The 26759-nt window shown below is 41.1% G+C and overlaps 1 long non-coding RNA gene across 1 annotated transcript in view; it reads right to left on the bottom strand.

The window, feature by feature from the left end:
- Window positions 1-18938, bottom strand: part of LOC128930064 (uncharacterized) — a 39214-nt gene extending 20276 nt beyond the window's left edge. The window contains exons 1-2 of the long non-coding RNA XR_013529556.1: window positions 18828-18938; window positions 7050-7122 (exon numbers count right to left, since the gene is read on the bottom strand). This is a non-coding gene — a long non-coding RNA (uncharacterized LOC128930064). The remainder of the gene's footprint in view (window positions 1-7049; window positions 7123-18827) is intronic.
- Between the last annotated feature and the right edge of the window lie 7821 nt (window positions 18939-26759).

Below are 26759 nucleotides of genomic sequence, written 5' to 3'. Positions count from 1 at the left end.
ACTGCAAACTATAGTAGTCAATGTTCAGTCCCTACTGCTGTCATACAGCCTACCCAAAACTTATGAGAAAAATAAAACAATTTTTTTTTACTATACCCACATATTCTGTGGGTTAGGAATTCAGAAAAGGACAGCTTATCTCTGTGGTACCATCTGCGCTGTCAGCTGGGAAGACTTGAAGCCTGGGGGTGACTTGACAACAGGAGATTGGAATCTTCCAAAGACTTACGCACTCACATGTCTGGTGGTCAATACTGGCTATTGGCTGGGCCTTCAGCTGGGGCAATCAACTGGAACACCTACATGTGGCTTTTCCATGTGGCTGCTTGGGCTTCAGAGCAAAGGGCTTGCATTTTAAGAGCAAGAATCTCAAGGGAGCAAGACAGGAAACTATCACTATTTATGACCAGACAGCATGCTGATTCCCGATTTATAATGCAGCCCCGCTCTGCTGTAGTCACATGTCTGTCCAATTTCAAGGAAAGGGATCGTAGACCTTACCCCTTAATGGGAAAGTGTCAAGATCACATAAAAAGAGAGAAATTACTGTGGCCATCTTTGGAAATTACAATCAACACAGTCTATCCTCTGGCAATGATTCTTCCCATCTGTCTCACATGCAAAATGCACCCTTCCTCTCCTCCAAGGCCATCAAGTCCCATCTCATTATGACATCAGTTCAGGTTATGTAAATCAGGTTCAAGTGTTCATGAGTTCCTCAGGTACAGCAATTGAGGACCATTCCTCCAGTCTAAACACCAGCAAACTAAAGTTCTTGACCCCATGCACCCAGTTATACAATGGTTAGACATACCATCATGGATACTCTCATCCAAAGAGGAAGAAAATAAGAGGCACATAGCAATCATAGATCCATCTGTGGCTCTGATATCCAGCTGGGTGCATGTTGCCTGTTTCTGATTAAGGCTCAGGTCTGCTGCTTGTTTTCTAGCTCTCGGCTCTGCCCTCAGGAGTTCTCACTTGTGCCTGCTGGATCATAATTCCTTTGCTATAAGAATGGCCTGAGTTTGCAGCTGAGCAGTTTTATCAACCGGGGGTTCAAAGGTCTCAGACTTTCATTTGTACTGTTTCTGTTCCTTTCTGTGCAAGCTAATATGATTCTTTCAAAAACTTTGTGAACTATTGGCATATTCACTTATAATTTATTCCATTAGGCAAAGAGCCACAGCTGCAAATCTCTCTGAGCTAGGTCTTTCTCCACCTTGGGCTCCCTGTAAGGCTACCATGGAACGGTGACTTTAAGATTCCTATAAGCCCTGTTGTTAAATAGAGAGGGAGGCAAGCTCCCAATTGCCTCTCTGTAGTGAAAACAGAGTGAATCTTGGAGGAACACTGAGGCAAGAAAGCTGAGCCTGGCATTTTCATTCAAAGTCAAAAGCTAAAAGGAGGGTTGTAAGTGGTGCCTCTACTGGCAAAAGTTAAAGTCGAGCCCTCTCTGTGGGAAGGTTCACCCATGGGACTCACATCTCTGTAAGCTCAAGTAATGGACCAGTGAAGATGACAACCACTACTAGTGACTACAGATTTAGACACCCAAGAATTGCATATTGTGGAACTGTCAGATTTTTTAAAAAATAATTGTTATGAATGAGATCTTTAATGAAATAAAATACTTGCTGCAATAGGCAAAAATGAGCATACAAGAAACCATGAGCAGTGAATGATCTTAACATAGTGCTCCAACTCCTCACTTCCAAGTGATCCGCCTACCTCGGCCTCCCAAAGTGCTGGGATTACAGGCGTGAGCCACCGCACCCGGCCAGCCTGGCCAACATGGTGAAACCCCATCTCTACTGAAAATACAAAAATTAGCCAGGCAAGGTGATGCGCACCTGTAATCCCAGCTACTCGGGAGGCTAACACAGAAAATCGCTTGAACCCAGGAGGCAGAGGTTGCAATGAGCTGACATTGTGCCATCATTGCACTCCAGCCTGGGCAACAGAGCAAAACTCCATCTCAAAAAAAAAAAAAAGAAAAAAATACTACTCTGCAAGTTACATATTAACTTAAAAAAGGAGGGAACAGGCCGGGCACGGTGGCTCAAGCCTGTAATCCCAGCACTTTGGGAGGCTGAGGCCAGTGGATCACAAGGTCAAGAGATCGAGACCATCCTGGTCAACATGGTGAAACCCCATCTTTACTACAAATACAAAAAATTAGCTGGGCATGGTGGCACGTGCCTGTAATCCCAGCTACTGAGGAGGCTGAGGCAGGAGAATTGCCTGAACCCAGGAGGCAGAGGTTGCAGTGAGCCGAGATCGCGCCATTGCACTCCAGCCTGGGTAACAAGAGCGAAACTCCGTCTCAAAATAAATTAAAAAAAAAAAAAGGAGGGAACAAAAGGTATCCTCTAAATGGAGAGATCTGGTGGACATCAACCTCCCTATGTGATCCTGGTGAACATCAGAGTTGGAACTCTGCGCCATCTTGTGCCTCCTGTGGTGATGCACAGAGAGGGACACAGTGTCACATATGCAGGATTCCTGCCCCAAATGTTCAATCAGAATCCAAGAATGAGGAAGCAATTAGAATAATACAAACTGACAGACATTTTAGAAATAATGTGGCTTGAACTTTTCAAAAATGTCAAGATGAGGCCTGGCGGTAGCTCATGCCTGTAATCCCAGCACTTCGGGAGGCTAAGGCAAGTGGATCACCTGAAGTCAGAAGTTTGAGATCAGCCTGGTCAAGATGGCAAAACCCCATCTCTACTAAAACTACAAAAATTAGCTGAGTGTGGTAGTGCTCGTCTATAGTCCCAGCTACTCTGGAGACTGAGGCAGGAGAATTGCTTGAACCTGAGAGGCAGAGGCTGCATTGAGCTGAGATTATGCCACTGTACTCCAGCCTGGGCAACAGAGTGAGACTCCATCTCAAAAAGAAATGTTAAGATGATAAGAATTTTTTTTTAGAAGACAGGCTCAGGAACTGTTCTAGATTTTTTTTTTTTTTTTTGAGACGGAGTCTAGTACAATGGCATGATCTCGGCTCACTGCAACCTCCATCTCCTGGGTTCAAGTGATTCTCCTGCCTCAGCCTCCTGAGTAGCTGGGGCTACAGGCACACACCACCATGCCCGGCTAATTTTTGTATTTTTAGTAGAGACAGGGTTTCACCATGTTGGCCAGGATGTCTTGATCTCTTGACCTCATGGTCCACCCACCTTGGCCTCCAAAAGTGCTAAGATTACAGGGGTAAGCCACCATGCCTGGCCTTGTTCTAGATTTTTTAAAACTAAACAAATAGAACAGCTGATGGAATGAGTGATTCTTAATTCTATCCTGGATTGAAAAGGTAAGAAAAAAACATTTTTAAAAATATTACTGTTGGAACAATTGGAGATCTCTGAATTTGGTCTATATATCAGATAATATTGTGTTTTCAGTGTTAGATTTCCTGCATGTGACGCTTGTATTGTTGTTATGCTGGAGAACGTCCTTGTTCTTAGAAGACATGTGTTAAGATATTTAGGGTAACAGTAATTGAATTCTCTGTGAAAGGAATTCTTAAATGGCGTACCAAAAAAATATTTGTGTGCACATGCAAGTGTGTGGAGAAAAAGAGAAAAAGCAAATGTGGTAAAATGTTAACAATTAGTAAATCTAGATAAAGGGTAAATGAACATCATTATGCTATTCTTGTAACTTTTCTGTAGGTCTGAATTTTTAAAGAAACAAAAGGTTGGGGAAATATTAACCACTACAAAGAGAAAGTAGAGTGCCTCCTGTTAACTATTAGTATCAACACTCCCACAGATATGTTGGGGTCATTTCTTTCTCCAGGTCAAGGCAGACATCAGCCACTCTAGACAAGGCACAGTGAGATGAGGTCACTTTGCCAAGGTCACAAACACCATCACCATATTACCAGATCTTCCCGACCTGCATGAAAATATCTCCTTCACCTTGTCTGAATAGGAAAATTTAAATAAAAGATTCTGCTCCCTTTTATATCATTAACTATCTGTTACACAGATTAAAAGATTAGAACATCCAAAAAATAAAATGAAATAAATTTAGGCATGCTAGAGTGGAGAGATTCAAGTTGATGCACTCTGGCATTTTTCTTTCATTCCTTTGATGTTGTTTTAAAACAGGTTGGCCAGAGAGAGGGAGAGAGGGCAAGAAAAGAAATTAGTGCTGCTATGAATAACTGCCATCAACCATCAATTTAGGGAGTCACCAGAGCAGAACACTTCTCAGATGTCAGTGTTTCTCAGCTACACATTGCCCTTTCCTTCGATTATCACTGGCATGTCACCATATTCTGCAAATCTCAGCAACGCCACACCTCAGCCCACTAATCACTCATGCTTAAAAGCATGGGTCTGGGGGAATAGACTCGGGGAAAGCCCTCAGCCAGACCATGATGGAGCCAAAAGAGTGCTTAGGGCTCTGTAGTTTTGTTGGCTTTACAAAAAGAATTATCTGGCTGGGCACGGTGGCTCAAGCCTGTAATCCCAGCTACTCAGGAGGCTGAGGCAGGAGAATTGCCTGAACCCAGGAGGCGGAGGTTGTGATGAGCCGAGATCGCACCATTGTGCTCCAGCCTGGGTAACGAGAGCGAAACTCCGTCTCAAAAAAGAATTATCTGTACTTGCATGAGCTCGAGGAGAGACAGGACTGTTGGAAACAGACAAGCGATTATTTTCTTTTTCCCTCTCTCCCGTGAACCAAACACAATTCCCATTCTGGCTTCCCAGACTCAGGGCTCATGTTTGAGCTTTTCTCCTCTAGCTTCTCTTGGTCAGAGGTAATCACTTTTGTGGCTCATGACATATGTGTGATTTTATGTATAATATCTTAAATGGTGCTTTTAGAAAATCTGTTTTCTGGCTGGGGGTGGTGGCTTACACCTATAATCCCAGCACTGATCACTTCAGGTCAGGAGTTCAAGAGCAGCCTGGCCAACATGGTGAAACCCCATCTCTACTAAAAATCCAAAAATTAGCCGGATGTGGTGATACACATCTGTAATCCCAGCTGCTTGGGAGGCTGAGGCAGAGGAATTGCTTGATCCCAGGAGGCGGAGGTTGCAGTAAGCTGAGATTGCGCCACTGTATTCTAGCCTGAGTGACAGAGTAAGACTCCATCTCAAAAAAGAAAAAAAGAAAGAAAATTTGGTTTCTGGTTAGCCTAAAACGGCTTGTTCTGGAAGAGATACTGACTGTCCTAAGAAACAGTCTGCTACATGATGAAATTTTATAATTCCAAGGTCTTCTCAGAAGCAAACTATACTGCAAAGGGTCGCATGGACTATTGTCAGGACTCCCTACTAAGGAAAATCCTATTGCAGGCAGGATGATGACACAGTGAGTGTTAATGAAGGACCTAGAAAGCTGAACTGGTAGAGAAATTCCTGACTGATAAGAGATGACGGGGTTTTGTGTGTTAACACAGAGAAACTACGATACTTTTCTTTCTGCTTCTGTCTAAGGGAGAGAAGTTAGCCACAAGAATGACAAAAGCAAGCATGGCCCATTCTACTCATCTCTCCCCACCTCTTCCTTGCACAATCATCTCTCTGGTAGCACAGGAGCTAAAACCAAGTCACAGCTACCATCATAAAGAGACTTGAGCACTCAGTGAATGCATAGCTGAACTCTGGCTAAGGTTAGCCTATTTCCATTCACCAACTCAGATTAAGAGGAAAAATAAAAGTTATCCTTATAATCACATATTAATTCTAAAAATAATTGTATTTTCACCTCCTACAGTGTGCTAAGGAGGCTTGGAGATGCAAAAATAAATATCCCACAGCCCCTTCTATCAAGTTGCTCATAGTAGAATAGAAATGAGCTTTCCTGAAACCAGAGTAGTAGAACCACTAGAAAAGAAGAGAAAGACAATCCAGGAAAGACAGGATAACTCATGAGACAGCATCCCAACAAACACGAGAGGAGAGATGGTCTGTACCCAGGAACTGGGAAAGGGACATCTCTTCCACAGAGACAGAAGGGAAAGAGGAGATGGTAGATCATTTTCATGGTGCAACAAGGTCACCACCACTATAATTCTTGGTTTGTAGTGGAATTTGAGCCATGATGGATTTATCACCAGAATGTCCCCAAAAGTTTCTAAAATCAATGGCTTACATTAAAGAAAAAAGAGAAACAATTTAGAATCATTAGATTAAGGATTTGTAGGGCAAGTACTTAATTACAACTAAGTGTAATTTCTTGAAGCAAGTCATCCACTCTTAATTATTACACTTGTTCTTAAGTCTGGTGATTAATACTGGTTTTAACATTTTTAATAAAAGTTTCAGTATTATTTATGTTAAATGAAATAAGCCAGGTATAGAAAGACAAATGCTACATGATCTCACCTATATATGGAACCTAAAACATTGAACTCAAAGAAGTAGAAGGTAAAATGATGGTTACCAGAGGCAGGGGGACTGTGGAATTGGGGAGATGTTGGCCAAAGGATACAGAATTTCAGTTAGAGAGAAGAAGTAAGTTCAAGAGATCTACTGTACACCATGGTGACTATAGTTAAAAATAATATAGTATATATGCAAAAATTGCCATAGAGTAGATTTTAATTGTTTCTGACACACAAAAAGTATGTGAGGTGATGGATATGTTAAATTGCTTGATTTAACCATTTCACAATGTGTATATGTATCAAAATATCATGTTGTATCCCAGATATCATTTTAATTTGTCAATTAAGAAATAAATTTAAATTTCAATATTTTCTAAAAACATAACTGTTTATATAACAACATAAGGCAACAAGTTAGTTAAGTTATTCCCAAAATATAAACATAAAGATAAAATCTGGAGAATAAGGAATTACAATCATCTAGGTCAAATGGCTTCTGTGATGAGATATACTAACTTTAACCACAATTCAGTGAACCTGATCTTCTCTCAGGCCTGAGTTGCACATTGATCCTGAGCCAATCCTAGAGTCAGAAGTTCTACAACCCTCATGAGACATTAAGGCTAGAGTAGGCTTTGCCTCGAGCATTACACAGCCTCTGACCAGTCAGCCAGTTATATTAGCTATTAGCCACTTACCCTTGTTAGAATTATGATGCCAGTTGATTTCCAGACTATCAGTATTAGAAAAAGCCCCTCCTTGTGGTTCCAGCTGTAGAGTAAATGCAAAGAATTGAGGCGGGCAGGCAGGACCTCCCCCTGGCTGTCTTACCAGTGAGAAACAGATTACTTGTGGTAACTACATTTATGTCTTATTTCTTATTCCTGACTTCTCCTTCCTTCCCAGATTGCTATTTCAGTAACTTCTTGTCCCTTTTGAAGTATCTTAAATAGTCTTTGATCTTTTTAGTCTATTAACTTTTAAAAATTTCTATTTAAACAGCCAATATTCGACGAAATGAAATTTTTTAAATGAAATTACAGATTCCTCACCAAGATCTCCTTTCTTCCCCATATTCTCTGAGTATCACGAGATCTTGACAAACAGAATGTTCCATGGGTGTTCCATGGGTGATTCTAGCCAAGTGACTTCTATGTCTGGCATTTCAACACTGGTGTCTACTCAGGAGCTTCTCTACTACTGAGTAGGTTAGGTTTCAAAAATCTGTAATAGATCAATTTTTTCAAAAGCCAATAGTGAAGCTAAACAAATAACCAGTGTGTGCAGACAGTACAGCACACTGATGTGCAACCTCTGGAGCCCAACTTCTTGGGTTCAATCCCACCTCTGCCACTTATCACCTGTGACCTGGCTGTGTAATCTCTGTTCCTGTTTTCCCATTTTTAAGATGGGGGAAGGGGATAATAATATCTCTCTGTTGTGAAAATAAAATTACTCCAAACGTTTAGAACAGTGCCTGACACATAGAAAGTGTTCAATAATTGTCAACACTATTGGCTAGTGACAAAAACTGAAATTTCCCCAGAGAACTATAAATATTGATGGCATTAGTTTCAACTTTTCCTTTTTATTTCAACTCTCTTAAAAATATGTTCTTATTTTGTCTTTCTTTACCACATAAAAAATTATAACAAGCTATGTCTTACACAAATATAGATATTTTCATAAATCTCTTTAAGTTAGGATCCTGATTATCTAAACAAAGAGAGGATCTTTTCAGTAAAATGAAATGCCTATAATTTCAAAATGTATTAAATTTGACAGTATTTTTAGATTATTCTTTTTGTCTTGCCTTGCTTTTCAAAAAAACAAAACCCAGCAAACCTACCTTAGACCATGACTGAGGGCAACTCTAAAATAACCTAAGGTGACTGCTAATACAACCTGTTGTGGGGGCAGATTTAATATGCTTTAGCTTTAGGGCATAGCTTTGCAATCTGGGAAATTATAAGTTGAAAGGTCATAAGTAAAGGATGTTCTATACTAAACTAAGAAGTTGAAAAATACATATTTCTCTTTAAAAATACATTTATTCTGAATAATCATCAGTGTCCAGAGGAATGCTTGGCAAATAAATAGATGCACAATGAATGGCTATTGTTGAATGAGCAAAGGCCAAGGACTTTGCAAACATTCTAAGTATATTTTCTCTGATACCTACAACAAACCAAAGAAAACGTAGTATGATATTCTACACTCTAGAGATAAGGAAACCAAAATTCATACTGGCTAAACATTGTCCAGGGGTTCATCTGATTCTAAAGCCCTTCTTTCTGTAACTCAAGGTCTGGAATTCATTTGAGGTGTTATGCTGAGTACCGGAGGCAGGTCAGATAGCAGAGGGCACTGGGCTGGAACTCCCCTGGAATGAAACTCCAGGGCTGCTGCGAGTGCACAGAATGAAGCTGAAGCACAATGCCACGTCTTCGTGGGGTGAGAGGAAGAACCTAAGTCTGCAGGCTAATCTGAGAAGAGATTGGGAAGCACTGCCAGGAGGGAAGGAATGCAGCCAAAATTTGTTCACATCTGGACCAGGAAAGCACAGCCTCCTTTCTTTGTTTTCCCTGGTTTTAGTTATTTCTCCTTCCTTCTCTCCCTTCCTTCCCTTCCTTTTCTTTCCTTCCTTCCTTCCCTTCTTTCTCTCTCTCTTTCTTTCTTTCTTTGAGACAAGGCCTGGCTGCCTCAACCTCCCAAAGTGCTGGGATTACATGAGCCACCATGTTTGACCTTTGGATTTCCTTGTTATTTTTTTAATTTTCTGATTATAAAAGGAGTAAATTCTCATTTAAAACAAAATTCAGGAAACTCAGCAAGGTACTTTTAAAATATACATTTCTTCTAATCACATCACGTAGAGTGATATACAACACTGTGCTGTATATCCTTCCAGATTTTTTTTTCTGTGTGTGATTATATCTGATCTTTCTTAAATGCACAGAGTAGGCCCCCTTTTGAAAGCCCAATGATGCACCTCCACAGACCTGCCTCCATTTGCCCTAACAGCACAACAAAAGTTCAAACCTGCTGCCTGAAGCTCACAGCCTCAATGTTTATTTGTAAATTGAGAATAAGATCAGCACCATCTATCACCCCTCCTTTATTAAATGTTAGGCATTTGTATTTAAAATAAAATTACCTATATCCTTTGGGCTTTGGGGGATACTCTCTATTTCAAATTTAAAGTGCACAATTCTTACTTCAGTCCCCCCTGTGCTGGCATCTGCATAGAACTTATAAAAAGTAAAACCACAAAATGAATATTTATACTTATTTTAAAATTCTGTGAATTACACCTGTAATTCCAGTACTTTGGGAGACCAAGGTGGGCAGATCACTTGGGCCCAGGAGTTCAAGACCAACCTGGGCAACATGGTGAAGCCCTGTCTCTACTAAAAATATAAAAATTAGCCAGGTGTAGTGGTGGGCACCTGTAGTCCCAGCTACTTCGGAAGCTGAGGCAGGAGAATCACTTGAACCCAGAAGGTGGAGGTTGCAGTGAGCCGAGATGGTACCACTGCACTCTAGCCAGGATAACAGAGCAAGACCCTGTCTCAAAAAGTAATAAAATTTAAAAAAAAAATACATTTTAAATACTCATCTGAAAACATACAAGCCCATGACTTATTCAAGGCACACTGATAAAGGCCTCATGTAAAATGTTGGCTGTTAGAGATCCATGTAGGGCTTTATGTGAGGGGCTTTCTACAGTACCCGCTAGATATGAAATCAATCTTCAGACAAATAAATAATTGTAGTTTTTTTAATCTTTGTTGAAGTAAACATGCTTCTTGTTTTCCTCTGGCTGTTCTCTTTAATTAGTGTTTTTGTTGAATCACAACAGGTGGTGCTTGTAAATGTAATATCACCCCCAGGGAGGAATGGTGAAGGCCGGCCTGAGGAAGCTGACCAGCCTTCTCAAGATGGCTCCTCTAGAGGAAGCATGTCAGCCCCAGACAGACACAAGGTGGGCAACCTGCTCTGCAGCTACTCATTTCTGAAAGAGGAGTATTTACCATCCCAAGTTCTAGATTCCTGGATCCACTGTTAACTAGCTTGTAACTTCATGTTTTTATAAAACAGGGATATTAATAGCACCCACCACTGTGTGGTGGTAAGCATTAAATAAGCTAATTCTTAAAAACTTAGAATGTTGGCCACATGTGGCCAATATTCAGCAGATGTTAGGTAGGACAATTGTAAACTAATTTTCCTCACTTTGTTTTTATTGAATGCCATATGTACCAAGCACTGCAGGGAACACGAAGAGAAGGTTCCTGCAATTTATTGGGCATCGTCAAACATAGCGCTAGGTTCTTTATTTACATTGTGTTATTTAATCCTTACGACAACTTGACAAGGAGGTATTCTTAACCCCATTTTTCAAATAAGGAAACTGAGACTCAGTAGATGACTCTTGGTCAAATGTCATACCAACTAGAAAGTCCTTTCTCTAGAGAAAAAAAGAAAGGGTGCAGTCTTGGTCAGTTTGGGCTGCCATAGCAGAATACCATAAACTAGGTGGCTCCTAAACAACATCAATTTATTTCTCACAGTTCTGGAGCCTGGGAAGACTCCAGCAGATTCTGTGTCTGGTGAGGGCTTGATTCTTCATTCATAGATGGCACCTTCTTGTTGTGTCTTCACATGGGAGAATGGGCAAAGGATCTTGTTGGGGTCTCTTATAAGAGCACTAAGCCCATAAGGGTAAAGGCTCTACACTCATGATCTGATCACCTCCCAATGGCCCTACCTCTGAATACCATCACACTGGGGATTAAATTTCCGCATATGAATTTTAGGGGGGACACAAGCATTCAGTCTATAGCAGGTACACATACATTTATTAAGTGCCTTGCTAACTATATACTTAATCTAACACATGTAAACCAAATAAATTCTATGTAAATATTTATGATACCCAGTGTTGGTAATATTCTACGTAAATATTTATGATACCCAGGGTGTGTAGAAAGTATAAAAATATTATACTCTCATATAATTAGTAACAGCTATCAAAAACATGTAATGTGTATGCCTTTTAACCCAACAGCTTTAGTAGTAGGAATTAACCCGTCTATTGAGACAAATGTGCCAAGAGAAAAGATTCGAGATATTCACCACCACATTGTTTTCCACATCAAAATGTAATACAAACATAAAAGTCTAGTATGTATCCAGACAAATTATGCTGAGATACTGTGTAGACCATAGGAATAAGGTAGGTAGATAGGAAAAGGGATTCAAGTGTCAGTTCTAACTTCAAAGAACAAAAAAAATCACTAAGCAAAGAGGCCCCAAAGGTGGCTTCTGAGAGAAAATGAAACTAGATTTGAGTCTGAAATGAAAAATCAAACTATTTTGGCCAGGCTGAGGAGAAGAGGAACGCCCTCTATGATGAAGCAGCCATCAGTGATTGACCAGGAAATGATTTTGTGCAGTGGAAAGACCACTGGTTGTGGATTCTGAATCCCTGGCTCTAGAGTGACCTGAGGCAGAGCCTCCCAGCCCTGTTATATGGAAGTACCCAGATTGGCAGTGAAGACAGCTACATTCCCCATGAAAACAAAAAGTGGCTTAATGGGAGAGAGGTTTATTTTAAAGTCTCGAATTTCCCTACCTCTGACTTTGGCTAATGGACACTATGTTGCCTCATTGAGACTGACAAATTAGGAATGTTGAAATGAATTAAAGAGACGTGGTACAGCATATCAAGTTCAATTTCTTTTTTTGTTTCTTAGAGGTCTGGTTTTTCAAGGACCTGGGCTCACATTATTACATGGGCATAAACAATGGAAAGTAGAAACCAAAAATCCAGAGCTATTTTAGCAGATAGTTGAACCTCTTTGTCAAAGCCAAAGATTTTTTCCTTATTTTTACTTCCTTACATATGTTTTTTGTGAGGTAACTAATTTTTCAAAAAGTAAACTGTGGCCACAGGCCTGTGGGTACTCCTCAGGAAGGACCACCGCTTCTCTGATTTATCTGATCTATGTTGGGATTCTGTGTAAAATATTATTTGAAAAAAAATTTACAGCTTAATAGAAAAAGACTTAAAATCACAGCTTGAAAAGCTAGCTAGGAAACTATAGGCAAGATTTCTATACCTTAAATGGTAGTGTCCAGATTCATTTGAACATTTAAAGTTCCAAAGGAGCTTTACCTCCCAAAATTAACTGCTGCTGACAAAAACACAAAATACTCATTTGCGACTAATGAATAAATTTTGTTACATTTATTAGTAAAGAAATTTCTAAGTAATTATTAGCACTGCCCTCTGCTTCCAAAATGGCAGCATAGAAGCAAACTGGCTTCATTCATCCCCACAGAAAAGCAAAAACAAATATACAACACTAAGAGTATCATCAGAAATATCCCAGAACTCAAATATGAAGATGAGACAGCTCCCAGGGCCACAGAGAAGTGAAAAAACTCCAAGCAGTCAGAAAGAGAATCAGATTTCCACATTCACAATGACACTCCTCCCATTCTACTCAGCACAAAGCACACAGAAAATTCTCTACCAAAACTCACTGTTTCTACACTGTAAAAAGTGAGATGAAGGTAATTAACCAGCCTCCTCACATTATGGTTTCCCTGGCAGGAGACCCATACCTGCCTTAACCCATGGGAAGCATTGCTAGTGTTAAACGAATAAATATGCCTGAGGACAATCAGAGGCAGACACAAGGGGGGAAGGTGGGTCTATCATCCCCAGCCCCAGAAACTCTACTCTGTAATTCAGCCAAAGGAAATTACAAATTGGAGTGACTGTTCAGCAGCACAGTGCTGTAGGAGATTCATCTTATAGGTCTCCTGGGCACTAACCCCTACCCAGTCTTCCCACAATGCTGGGATATCCCCATTTGGATTGTCTCAACTCAAGAAGGATAGTGCTCCAATCATTTACTTAAGCTGAGATACACTTGGAGTTAAGACATCACCTAGAGCTGAAATCTGACCTAATGGCAAAGATTTGCTAAGCAAAATATGCAACAAAAACCAATACAGGCCAGACAGAGAATACTGGAATAAGTAACTAAACCTTTCAGTGCAAACACAAAGATGTATACCAATGAGGAACAACAACAAACAGGGAACCATGACATCCTCTAAACGGAAAAACAAAAATTCAGTGGCTGACCCTAATGAGAAGGCAATTTGTGAGCTCTCTGACCAAGAATTCATAATAGCAGGTCTAAGGAAACTCAGTGATCTCCAAGAAAACACAGAAAAGCAATTCAAAAATTTATCAGAGAAATTTAACAAAGAGACTGAAATAATAAAAAGTCAAACAGAAATCTTAGAACTGAGAAATACATTTATTGAATTAAAGAACTAATCAGAGACTCTCAACAGAAGAATAGACCAAACAGAGGGAAAAAAATCAGTAAACTTCAAGACCAGCTATTTGAAAATATACAATCAATGGCAAAGAATGAAAAAAAATGAAGATTACCTATAAGATATAGAAAATTTCCTCAAAACACCAAATCTAAGAATTATTGGTATTCAAGAAGGAACTAAGCAAGAGCAGGGACTAGAACATTTATTGAAAGAAAGAATAACAAAAAACTTCCCCCAAACTTTACAAAGATATAAATATCCAGGCACAAGAAAGTCTGAGAATACAAACAGATTCAATCTAAATAAGACTACCCCGAGGCATGTAATAATTAAACTCTCAAAGGTCAAAGACAAAGAGGATTCTAAAAGCAGCAAGAGAAAAGAAGCACATTACATGTAAAGAGCTCCAGTTTTTCCGGCAACAGACTTCTCAATAGAAACCATACTGGCTAGAAAGGAGTAAAACAACATTTCAAAATGCTGAAATAAAACAACTACCTTACAATAATACTGTACCCAGCAAAGTTATCCTTCAAAGATGAAAGAGAAAGTCTTTCCCAGACAAATAAAATCTAAAAGAATTCACTACCAGAGATCCATAGTAAAAACCAAAATGCTAAAAGGAGTTATTCACTTTTTATTACTTTAATAAAAAATCAAGTAAACAATCCCATTTATAATAGCTTAAAGAATGTAAAATACCCAGGAATCAATTTAACTAAAGAAGTGAAAGTGCTATACAAGAAAAACTATAAATCACTGATGAAACAAATTGAAGAGGACACTAAAAATGGAGTTATCTTTCTATGCCTATGGCTTGGAAGAATTAATACTGTTAAAATGACAATACTACCCAAAGCAATTTACAGATTCAATGCAATCTCTATCAAAATATCAATAACATTCTTTACAGAAATAGAAAAAGAAATCTTAACATTTATACGAAACCACAGAAGACCCCAAATAGCCAAAGGAATTCTGAACAAAAAGAATAAAGCTGGAGGCATCACACTACTTGACTTCAAAATGTACTATAAAGCTATAGTGACAAAATCAGGCTGGTACTGGCACAAAAACAAACAGATTCATAGAGCAGAATAGAGAACCCAGACATAAATCTACACATTTACAGCCAACACCATTTCAACAAAGGTGTTAAGAACACACTATGAAGAAAAGACATTCTCTTCAATAAATGGTGCTGGGAAAACTGGTAACAGTATGCATAAAAATGCAACTAGACCCCCTATCTCTCACCTTAAACAAATATCAAATAAAAATAGATTAGATTTAAATCCATGACCTGAAACTATAAAACTACTAGAAGAAAACATTGGGAAAATATTCCAGGACATTGGTCTGGGCAAAGACTTTTTGTGGAAGACCTCAAAAGTACAAGCAACTAAAGCAAAAATAGACATATGGATTACATCAAGCTAAAATGCTTCTGCACAGCAAAGGAAACAATCAGCAAAGTGAAGAGACAACTCACAGAATGGGTGAAAACATTTACAAACTACCCATATGACAAGAGTTTAATAATCAGAATATATAAAGAGCTCAACCAACTCAATAGCAAAAAAAAAAAGTCAAATTTAAAAATGGGCAAAAAGTGTGAATAGACATTTCTCAAAAGAAGACATACAAATGTCCAATAGGTATATGAAAAAATGCTCAACATAATTAATATCAGAGAAATGCAAATAAAAACTACAATAAGATGTCATCTCACCCCAGAAAAAATGGCTTTTATCAAGACAGGCAATAACAGATGCTGGTGAGGATACAGAGAAAGGGGAACCTTCCTACACTGTTGGTGGAAATGTAAATTAGTACAGCCACTATGAAGAAGTAGGAGGTTCCTCAAGAAACTGAAACTAGAATTACCATGTGATCCAGCAATTTCACTACTCGGTATATATCCAGAAGAAAGGAAATCAATATATCAAAATGACCCCTGCACTCTCATGTTTATTGCAACACTATTCGCAATAGCCAAAATATGGAATCAGTGTAAGTGCCTATCAGTGGATGAATGGATAAAGCAAATATGGCATATGCAAACAATGGAGTGTTATTCAGTCATAAAAAAAAATCCTGTCATGTTGTTACAGCAACATGGAAGGATATGGAGGTCATTATGTTAAGTGAAATAAGCCAAGCACAGAAAGATGAAAAATCACATGTTCTCAGTCACATGTTTCAGCTAAAACCTGGCTCTCATGAAGATAGAGAGTAGACTGGTGATTGCCACAGGCAGGAAAGGTTGGAGTGGGAGAGGAATGATGAAAAGAAGTTAATTAATAAGTATAAATATATACAGTTTGAGAGAAGAAATCAGACCTAGTGTTATAGCAGAGTGACTATAGTTTACAATAATCTGTTGTATATTTGAAAATAGCAAGAAGAGAAGAATTTGAATGATTCTAGCATAAAGAAAAGGCAAACATTTAAGGTGATAGATATTCCAAGTACCACTGATTTGATCTTTACAAATTACATGAATGTATTAAATTATCACATGTACCCTGAAAGCATGTTCATCTATGAGGCATCAATAAAAAATTAAAATGGAAAAATTTTTAAATTAGCTCTAAAATGTATAAGAAGAAATCTAAGTCAAGGTATCTCCCATTGTTAAGCCCACATCTGGGAAGCAGCATGGAGAAATGAACACTGGAAAGAGAATGGGCTCTGGGATCAAGCAGGCCTTGATGTGAAGGACAATGGGACCTCAGACCATCACATAAGTGTCAGACACTGAGATTTCTCAACTGCAAGACACAGAAAAAAATATTCATTTCATGGGTCTATTGTAAGCATTATCCGTGATATATTTACAGCTCCTGGCACAGAGTAGGTGCCAAAATTTGGTGGTTACTAATAGACAATTCACTTAACTCTGAGCTTAGTTTTCTTATGTCTAACAGGAAGACAATGATTCCTATGAGAGAATAGATATAAAAAGGATTTATGAGCTGTAAAATTCTCTGTCGAGTCAAAATTATTATAAATAATTGGGAAGCCAATATATGTAGATATAGGGCATTTGCTAATACATAGGTTACATAAAAGTGTATGATTTCTATCTCTGAAAATATTGTAAACCAGGGCTGCAGGGAAGAGGGGAAGGGGCAGGTTGTAGTATTAAAAACAGTGGTCATACAGGCACATGTATGTTCATTGAAGCACTATTCACAATAGCAAAGACATGGAATCAACCTAGATGCCCATCAATGATGGACTGGATTTTTTAAAAAAAATGTGGTACATACACCAGGGAATACTATGCAGCCATAAAAAAGAATAAAATCATGTCCTTGGCAGCAACATGGATGCAGCTAGAGGCTGTTACCCAAAGCAAATTAATACAGGAAAAGAAAACCAAATACCACATGTTCTCATTTATAAATGGGAGCTAAACATTGAGTACATATGAACACAAAGAATGAAATTACAGATCCTGGGGTCTATTTGTGGGTGGAGGGTAAGGGTTGAAAAACTACCTATCATTGCCTGGTTGACAAAATTATCTGTACACAAAACCCCTGTAAGATGCAATTTACCCATGTAACAAACATGCACATGTACTCCCTGAACCTAAAATACAAGTTGGAAAGAAAAAAAAAATAGTAGTTAGGATGGGCCTCATTAAGAAGGCAAGACTTGACACAAACCTGTAGCAGGTTTGGGAGGCTGAGGCAGGTAGATCACGAGGTCAAGAGATTGAGACCATCCTGGTCAACATGGTGAGACCCCGTCTCTACTAAAAATACAAAAAATTAGCTGGGCACGGTGGTGCGTGCCTGTAATCCCAGCTGCTCAGGAGGCTGAGGTAGGAGAATTGCCTGAACCCAGGAGGCGGAGGTTGCGGTGAGCCGATATCACACCATTGCATTCCAGCCTGGGTAACAAGAGCGAAACTCCGTCTCAAAAAAAAAAAAAACAAAAAAAACCTGTAGCGGGTGAGTATCTGCAGGAGGGGTCTCCTGAAAAAGGGAAGAAAGATTAGCGCCAACGCCCTACAATGGGAGCAGGCAGGCTAGCATGGCTAGAGTAGCACAAGTATAAGGAAGAGTTGTGAGGCAAAAACTCAAAGAGGAAACAGCAGTCAGATGATGCTCGGCCCTAGTGCACATGTTAAGGACTGACTTTTACTCTCATTGAAAACTATGATAGGGTTTTGAGCAGAGAAATAACATGATCAGCCGTTTTAGAAGAATTACTCTGAGAATAAAATTTCCAGTGGCAAGTACAGAAGCAGGCTAACCTGAGCAAAAGCTACTACAGGGATCCAGGTGGCAGAGAATGGCTGAAAGTCAAATGAGAAAGAGTTGAAGAGAATAAATGGCACAGCTAAGAGATTAGCACAACTCTTGACTACGAGCTGTAAACACAAAATGCAGTGCAGAGCCCGGAGAGTGCTCGTGTGAGTGAGAGGCCCTGAAGCTCAAGTTCTGTCATCAGCCCTGCACACCCACCTCTTTACCAGCCAAGGTCCTTAGCCTTGTAGGTTGGGTGGATGGTGAGGTGCTTACCAAGTTGGGTACCCAGGAGGAGATGAGAGTTTGCAAGCAGGAAGAAGACAGATCATGCATTTCATTGTGAGATTTTTGATATTCAGGGGTCAGTGCAATGCCCAAGTGAAAATGGGCTGGTTTCCCTGCTCCTAACGATACTGCCCAGAGGTACCAGAATGACCTTTCCTTTTTTTTTTTTTTTTTTTTTTTTTGAGACAGAGTCTTGCTCTGTCACCAGGCTGAGTGCAGTGGTATGATCTCGGCTCACTGTGACCTCCACCTCCCAGGTTCAAGCGATTCCCCTGCCTCCGCCTCCCTAGTAGCTGGGCCTGCAGGTACGTGCCACCACAACCGGCTAATTTTCTGTATTTTAGTAGACAGTTTTTCACCATGTTGGTCAGGATGGTCTGGATCTCCTGATCTCATAATCTACTTGCCTCTGCCTCCTAAAGTGCTGGATTACAGGCAGGAGCCTCTACACCCAGCCAGGATCACCTTTCTAAAAGACACATCTGATCAAATCACTTTCTGGCTTAAAAATCTCAGTGCTTCCCTTTGCCCATATTTCTTTAAAAAGAAATCATTACTTACAGTCTAGCCCTGGCCTGTCTGTCCAGCTCTGTCTTCCTCCATTCCATCCCTGGCACACTGTTCCATCTGACTTGCAACTCCCTCTGTCTACAATGTCCTTCTCCAACTACTGAACTCCTCCACTCCCTACACTGCCCTGATCTAGCTTCTGTGAAACCATGTCCCCTCCCTGCACCTCCTCAAAGGCAGAACTAACCACTTCCTCCTCTGCAGACTCAAAGCCCTCTGTACACAGTTCCATGAAATCTGCACCCAGAAACAAGAACCCATAAGCCTGAGCGGCAGGGTTGGCAATGGAGTAATTACGGACTTTAGAATTAGATTAACCTGGGTTAAAACACACATACACACACACACACACACACACACACACACACACACACACTCTTGCTGTATATAACTTTAAGCATGTTATTTAATTTTTCTAAGCTCAGCTTCTTATAAAATTCATGCCTATTTTGTAGAATTGGTGTCAAGATTAAATGAGATAATTTAAGTAAATCACCCCAAATAGGACCTGGCATACAACAGGTCTCCAAAAATTATCATTTCCCTCCAGACCCTGTTCCTCTTGGGAGGAACATGTTTTATTTATATTCCATATATGTCCCATTGTCACTGGTCACCAGCACATAATAGGTGCTTTGTAGACATTAACCTGAATGAATGGACCCTGTCTTCTCAGAAACATTTACATCTACATTTTAGAAGTAAATGAGTTCAGAGATTAGGACAGAAATTCTAATGTGGACCTTAGTATGTAAATCCCCTTGGGTCTAATATCAAACCAACTGCTTCCCCTTGGCAGCCCCAGCAGAGCCCTTGTCTGTCTCTGGGGAGCATCCGGCCATCCCGCCTGTGAAGATCTCCCTCACTGCTCTTCAGAGCTTGCGTTACACCGTGCTTTTCTCACCTCCGTCTCAGCTGTGCTCCCACTCCTCAGCTTTGTTGGTTCTGTTTTCTTCTGCCATTTTCACCACACACCATATGGCTCCCTCCTTGCCTGCCTGAAGCCTGGAACTTCACAGCCTTCTCCAGGCTTTCCCAGGGCAACCTGGGCCCTTTGGGCCTGCTGACTACCCCCTTTAACTAGCAGCTCTGCCCTGACGCTGACTTTGAAACCCAACACTGTTTTAAGGAGACACAGGACACAGCCTTTCAGTAAATCCACTTCAGGGGCTGGGTCTGCCAGTTAACTATGAGCCTTGAGTGTTTTGAACAGGTGGTGATCTTCCAAACACAATACGATCGTGTGTTTAATCTTAGATTCGTGAGAGGATAGTAGGGCAAATACAGAAAAACACAATTTTACCAACTTTTGCCAACCTCCTCCAGCATCCAGTGAGGCAGCCTCCTGGTGCAGAGGATCCAGTACAAACTCTGGACCTTAGTTTCTTCATTTGGGAAACAGATAATAATACATGTCACACAGAGTTACTAGTTGATATCATGTCTGTATTTGTTATCTAGCAATGCATAAGAAATCAGCCCAAAACTTTTAGCCTTACCAAAGCAATGTTGTTTATTAGCTCTTGCAGGTTTTGCGGGCCAGGAATTTGAGAGCAGCTGAGCTGAACTAGTCTGACTCCGGGTCTCCCAGGAGATTGAGGCAAGTGTGGCGAGTGCCTACAGCTGGGGTCAATTTCAAGGGTTCTTCATTCACACGTCTTTTTCCTGGGCTGGGAAGACAAACAGTGAGCAGGGGCTGGAGTAGCTGTGGCTCCCCAGGCACCTCCCTCTATCTCTTTGGGCCCCTCCACAGGGTCCCTCCAAACGGACCCTTCAGGGTTTCTGGATTTCTTACGAGGTAGCTCAGGGCTCCAAAGGTACATGTCTCACTTGAGAGAGAAACAGGTGAAACGGTATCATCTTTTCTGGCCTGGTTGGAAAGTCACACAGTAGCATCACTTCCATTGCCTTTTATTTGTTAGAAGCAAGTCACTACCACCAAACTATATTCTAGGGGAGAGGAATTAGACCCCTCCTTCTTTTGAAAGAGTGCTGAAAAATTGTGGACATCCTTTAAAAACACCATTGTATACACGCCCAGTCCTTAATAAGTAGCAATTTTTTGTATGCATCAGATGAGTTGAAAAATCAGACAAAAAAAAATTCCTCTGTGCCCTGTCATTCCTATCTTCACTCTTCACAAACACACTCACCATGAAACAATGTGAAAGTACTTAGCAATTTAGACAAAAAGATAAAAGGAAGCATAAAAAAGGGAAGCAAAAATAATGATCGTGGACATTTCTTGATCACTTGCTCTGTGGCAAGCCCAGTGTTAAATGCCTTACATATATTATCTATTTTAATCCTCAGAACAATCCCAGGGGTTTTATCATTAACCCCCTTTTATGGAGGAGAACTCTAGAGTCTACCAATGTTATGTGCATTGTCCAAGATTAGACAGTTTAGTAAAGACATAACAAGGAGCGGAACACAGGCGAGCTGACCCCAGAGCCTGTGTGCCCAACCACTATGCACACTGCTAAGATCATCTCAGCTCAGATAAGCAGCTGGGAAACCTTTGGCTTAAATTTTCCCTCCCTTGGAAACTCCAATTTGAGAGGCAGGGTATCTGAGGGAGCAGGTGGAATAGAACCCAAGAATTCAAAAGGTTCTTGAGTCTGGAAAGAGAAATGCCAGGTTGTTGTTGATGAGGAGAGAGCACAAGAAGTATAGGAACCCTGCCAGACAGCCAGATAGGAGGGAGGCCTGGCCCCACTCAGCCACTTACTGGGCTCTCCCCACGTGCTTAACAGACAAGGCCTTGAACATTCTAACAAGGGTCTCTTCCACCACCACTGTGCCAGCTTAGCTCTCTCAAGCTTGTGCAGTTTAGCACCACCTCCTACTTCTCCTCCCACCAGGAATAATTCAGGGGATTCCCCACAGCCTCTCCTTCAGGATGTGGAAACCACCCCAGGTGTCCTGAAACTTTGCTGGGTGATTAAACAGGAAGAGATCATTGAACAGGGACTGAAAAAAATCTTGTCGTCAGATGCCATCCTCCCAGTAAGGCCTTGGGTGAGGCACTAAGGGATGGAGCACAGTTCTCTCCAGGGGCCACAAGAACGTCATGTGGCCCACATCCTAGACCCAGGCCCATGGAGGTGCTGGCACAGGTAGAGATGAGCTGTGGTCTCACTCGGGGCTCCTGAGACCTGCCAGTGCCTATTGCAGTTGGCCACACTTAGGTCCCCACCCCTGCCTCCTCCAGCAGCTCGTTCTTTGGATGCCTTCTGAGATCCACTCCTGGGTGTCCAGGGCCCTGTCTTCATTTGTTACTCTCTATCCCTGTTGTCTGAACTTATTTTAGACTATAGTTGCCCTCAGTAACTATAGAGACTTTCTTCTTTCCTAATATAGGAGAGCCTTCAAAGTATCCCTAACTCAATATATTCAAAGTCCATCATTAAAAAAATGTTTATGAAGCACATACTATGTGCCAGACATAGTTCTAGGTACTGGGGATTCCACAAGGAACAGGACAGGCAAAGTCCCTGGCCTCCCTGGGCTTACAGTCCAGGGAGCTTTAACAAAAGGAGAATTTGGGCCGGGTGCGGTGGCTCAAGCCTGCCATCCCAGCACTTTGGGAGGCCGAGGCGGGTGGATCACGAGGTCAACAGATCGAGACCATCCTGGTCAACATGGTGAAACCCCGTCTCTACTAAAATTACAAACAATTAGCTGGGCATGGTGGCGCGTACTTGTAATCCCAACTACTCGGGAGGCTGAGGCAGGAGAATTGCCTGAACCCAGGAGGCGGAGGTTGCGGTGAGCCGAGATCGTGCCATTGTACTCCAGCCTGGGTAATGAGCGAAACTCCGTCTCAAAAACCCCCCCCAAAAAAAACAAAAGGAGAATTTAGATTTCACCAAAATATAGCCCAGGTAAGTGGAGGCAACACAGGAGAAACATTCAAAATAATGTCAGTAATTTTCCTTTCACGTCTAAGTGCAGCCTGCCAGAGTTTCTGAAGCATGATGGAAGTGAGATGCAGTCTCCAGCAAGTCACCTGGCCTCTCAGCCATCCTTCAAGGGTCACCTGTGCAGCCTGGGAATTCACCTAGACAGACCTCACCTGTGGCGGGAATGTCGTCTGTGCTTGGCTTCTGTCATCACCCCCTGCCTGCACTTTTCATCCAGAGGATCTGTAGGAGAGGAAAGCTGCCACATCCACCCACGGTGCTTCCTTTTGCTTTGACCTCTCCCCTGTTTGCAACAGTGATTCACGGACCTTTGCAAGCTCTGTCCACAGATTGCTTCTAGGAGCAGGTGTTTGGCTATTCGATATCACGTGGGACACAAGCCTTGCCAGGGGTTGGGGTAGCCTCACATGGTGGGAAGAGCTAAATAATTGAACTGTTAAGTAGGTAAAAAGAGGAGTTTTACATTAAGAACAAGACATTTTAAAAACTAGAATGAAAATTTCACATGAATTTCAAAGTTAAGAACATAGGAAGTCAAATAAATTTCAGCTTTCTGGCTGGCAGCTTTAGGCTTTGCCTCTGCACCCCAACCAATTCTACAGGGGATTTACTTTCCCTCTCCTCTGCCCTACGTTGTAGATTGGTTTGGAAAGTTCTGATAAGAGACATGCACTCTGATGGTGCCCTTATCTTTAGGATCACCTCTCCCAGATACTCTCTAAGCAGGGATAGGCAGGTGGGAGCAAAAGAGGCAACTTCGCTCAGCCGTTAGCATACTCTTACAGCAGCAAACCCAACTAGAAGTGGCCCTGAGCAACAAGGACAAACTATTTATTATCTCTCACAATTACAGCTTCCATAGTAAAGAAGCTCCAAGGTTGCTTAAATGAGAAGCTCAAAAATATCATCAGGGACCCAGATTTTTTTCCATTTTCTCTCTCTGCCATTCTCAGCTTGTTGATGTTTGTACTTGCAATATCCAGACATTCGAGCATCATATACACGCACAATGATAAGGGGGCAGGAAGAGCGGCAGCTTTCCTACTCCGTGTCCTTTGTAGAAAACAAGAACTTCCCCAGTAGGTTCTGCCAACCTAGCAGATTTCCCCTGGTATGTATCTCATTGGACAGAATCATAGCACAAAATTACAGGCAGGAGGAATAGCATTTCTGTAATTGGCTTATCTAATCCAGATTCTTCCACCTCCTAGCCGTGTCTCTCCCTGAAGAGTGTGGCCACTGATACTGAAGCCAAATCAAAGTTCAGCTAGTAAGGCAGAGTGCAGGGAATGGTTGTCAGCAGTCTTGCAGCCACTGAAATGTGACCTCAACACCTTCATCTCCCCACCACTCACCATCACAAAGAGCCCTGTGGGAAAGCAGGGTGATTAATGGGGGAAAAATGAATGTCAAGTGGCTTTCAGTTCCTGAGATGAAAGGGCTTTGTTATGCTTTTGTGTTAAATCATCTGGTGTATGCAACACTTCATTAGGCAAATCCATTAGATTGATTTCCCAATTTGGAAAAGTTTTATCAACTTTGTCAACTTGGAAGAAAGCAGCAGACCAAGGTCTGCTAAGCCTGATCTCTTCCACTGAGTGGGCTATGGATATGCCTCCCCACTGAGTGGCTGTGGCACACACTTGTATGCCAGGGTCACTGGGAAGTGTCATCAGAAGCACAGAACAAGAAGGCTGGATCTTAGTGCTCATCCACTCTCCTGAATGCTATGCATCTAATTACACAGAGAAGCAGGTGGAAGAGCAGACAGGAAAGGGCTTGTTCAGGGTCAGGCAGCAGAGTGGCAGAGGCAAGAGGGGAGCCCCATGTGGTGTTCATCTGCTTTCACAAAGCATCTTAGCTCCAGCTCAGGCCCACCTGGCTAAACAGCCTTCTTACAATTCTATAAATACCTTCAAATAACCAGAGTCCCATATCGCAGACCACAAGAATAGGACACGAAGCTGAGAGGCAGATGGGGGGAAGGGAATTGGGGTGACCTTTCTGATGTATAAACATTCCCCAAAACATATAGACAGTGGGCATATCTAGTGTTGGAGCTGAATAGAAAGAGCTAGTTCATCTTCTTTAGTTGAAGTAGATAAGTTGCAAGACACCAAAGGAAGGAAAGCAGTGAAAAGAGAATTTTTTTAACCATCCAGTTAAAAATAAATATGATACTAGATCCCAACAGACGAATATGAGTTTAACTACAGAAAAAGAAAAGGCCTTTGTTCTTCCATCACATTCTCCATAGACCTAGACAAAGCTGCCCAAATATCTCATAGGCTCTAAAAACTTCCTTTCAGAAGTCCTACTTTTTATTATATCAAGCCTATTAAGATACATGCATATCACACATTAAAAATAATTGATATACCACACAGTAAGAGTTGTGTTGCAGTTGACTAATTGAAAAGAAATATTTCATAGACATTAATTTAAACATTCATTTCTTCTTTTATATTGCAGTTTTCTTTACATGTTTTGTGTTTACATTTTCACCATGTCTCACACATTACAAATATTTTAACAGGCCCTTGAAAAGATATAAATCCTAGACCCTATGCTTACAGCATTAAATGGATGAAATGAGAAACCATGGATCTTTAGACCCTGCCACTCCATAGAGAGGGAGTGGTGGGAGTTGAGTTGAGCCAGGCACTTTTAACATCTGTCACCTACCTTAGCAGTATGCCTAACAGGACTGATTTGCATCTGTGTAGTACTTTGCACCTACAGTGTAAATTTTCATTTACAGTGATTAACTTGTTCAGCATCATGCAACTAGTAAGTGAAGAAACCCAAGTTTAAAGGTCTTACTGCTCTAATAATCAAATGCATTGGATCACAACAAGCTGCCTTCAATTCTATGTTGGTAAACATCTCCTGAGTTTTCTCCTGTATGACTGAGAAGGAATGAGCCATCTCAGGGTCTGATCCCTTTGGATAAGGTGCACTGGAGGAGGAAGGCTGAAGGAGAGAGAGCAATGCCTGGGATAACCAGCAGGCCCACTAAAGGATTAAGGAGGATCCTATCTTGGTTCGTTCGAGCTGCTATAGCAAAATACTACAGGTTGGGCAATGTACAAACAACTGAAATTTATTTTTCTTCATTCTGGAAGCTGGGAAGTCCAGGATCAAGACACAGCAGGATTAGTGTCTGCTGAGGGCTGCTCTCTGCTTTCAAGATGGTGCCTTGTTGCTACACCCACCAGTGGGGAGGAACACTGTGTCCTCACATGGCAGAAGGGTAAGAACAGGCACCTTTCAACCTTCAGCCCTCTCTTAAGGGCTAAATTACTAAATCTTAGTAATTGCATTCATGAGGGGAGAACCCTTGTGACTTAATTACTTCCCAAAGGCCATATACCTCTTAATATTATTGTATTGGGGATTAAATTTCAAAGTGAATTTTGGAAGGGACACCACCAAATAACAGTAACTCCTAACATAAGCCAAAGAAAGGATCCTCTTCTGGATGGTATTTTTAACATGCCAGTAGGTGAGTGGTTAGAAATACAACTCAACACTCTGACCCCCTTCCTGGGGTTCGAGGCTTGAACCCCAGGAAGCATGAAGACATTTAAGAGAGCTGCTCTAAGAGAGTGCTTGAGGTAATCAACCTGTTTTCTGTAATGGCTATGTTGATTCCTAAAAGTGATAAGGCCTGTGTCTGTGACAGTGTCTTGGCACATAATAACCACCCAATCCATACCTGTGAAATAAAAATCATGGGTGAATCAAACAGCGGACTTCTCCCAGTTCATCAATTCCACTCCCAGATGCTGCCATTACCTATAATACCAACCATTCCAGTGCCCATTCTAGTGAAAACCAAACCAAAGAAAAATGTAAGGAAATCTATTGTGTGTGTTAGAGGCTGGGAAAGGAATTTAGGAACACACCACTGGACTCTTCTTTAGCTAAAGACATGACTGAACCCTATATAATCTCTAACAAGATAGTTGGGATCTTTGTGGCATGTCTTATGCTA

The sequence above is a fragment of the Callithrix jacchus genome, chromosome 18, assembly GCF_049354715.1.
Source record: "Callithrix jacchus isolate 240 chromosome 18, calJac240_pri, whole genome shotgun sequence".
NCBI lineage: Eukaryota > Metazoa > Chordata > Mammalia > Primates > Cebidae > Callithrix > Callithrix jacchus.
The sequence above is the reverse complement of the archived record's forward strand: the minus strand, read 5'-3'. Positions and strand labels throughout refer to the sequence as shown.